We start from the raw sequence: 840 nt of genomic DNA on the forward strand, positions 1-840 counted from the left end.
AATGAAAGACAGAACTGTATACCGATCACCACCTAGTGGTGGGTTGGATAGGCTGTTAGAAGTAGAAGCTGAACAGACATGGCAGGGCTAAGCCAGTAGAGAAGGTCTGATGTCCTCACTCAGGGAGGTGTTTAACTCCAACCAGAGCATGTGAGCGGAGAGTGAAGTGGAGTGAGTGGTGGAGCGGGGCAGAAGAAATATGGTAGAGCGCAGAGCGGTTTTCAATTCAAAGGCCTGAGCGAGGATTTCGCTCTTCTCCAGTTCGCTGCGACATCATTTAAATTTGTGTTCGACTTAAAACCTAGGCCAATGCCTATGCTGTATTCTGTGCCTATAATCTGTTATAGTCTGTTTCAACTTTACCATGGAATCGCTGAGACGAGGATTGCATATTGTTTGATAAAAAGTGGGATAAAATATCATAAAACCATAAAATAACTATACTTAATACAGAGTGGGTTTACATAAAGTGATTGTTGTGGTTAGAGCCTGTTTTTTGAAAAAGGATTGCATACACATATTATAGACTTAGCAGATTTTGTCATTTTACTATCATCTCATTGCAATGTGATGCCAAATTACCTTTTTTAATGTAGCCTAGTAAAATTATTAATTAAATAGGAAACGCGGGGCAACATGAATGGAGTGAGGTGTTAGGTTCACAGCTGGGAAAGTGTGTTAATTTAATAGCCAGGTAAATAAGACAATACAAATGTATTGGCAGAGATGGCAAAAGTACTCATTTTCCGTACATGAGTAAAAGTACAGATACTGGTGTTAAAAGATACTCTGGTAAAAGTGGAAGTACTGATTAAACTTCTTTACTCAAGTAAAAGTAAC

Source organism: Cyprinodon variegatus, unplaced genomic scaffold (genome assembly GCF_000732505.1).
Source record: "Cyprinodon variegatus isolate N-32 unplaced genomic scaffold, C_variegatus-1.0 Scaffold584, whole genome shotgun sequence".
Lineage (NCBI taxonomy): Eukaryota > Metazoa > Chordata > Actinopteri > Cyprinodontiformes > Cyprinodontidae > Cyprinodon > Cyprinodon variegatus.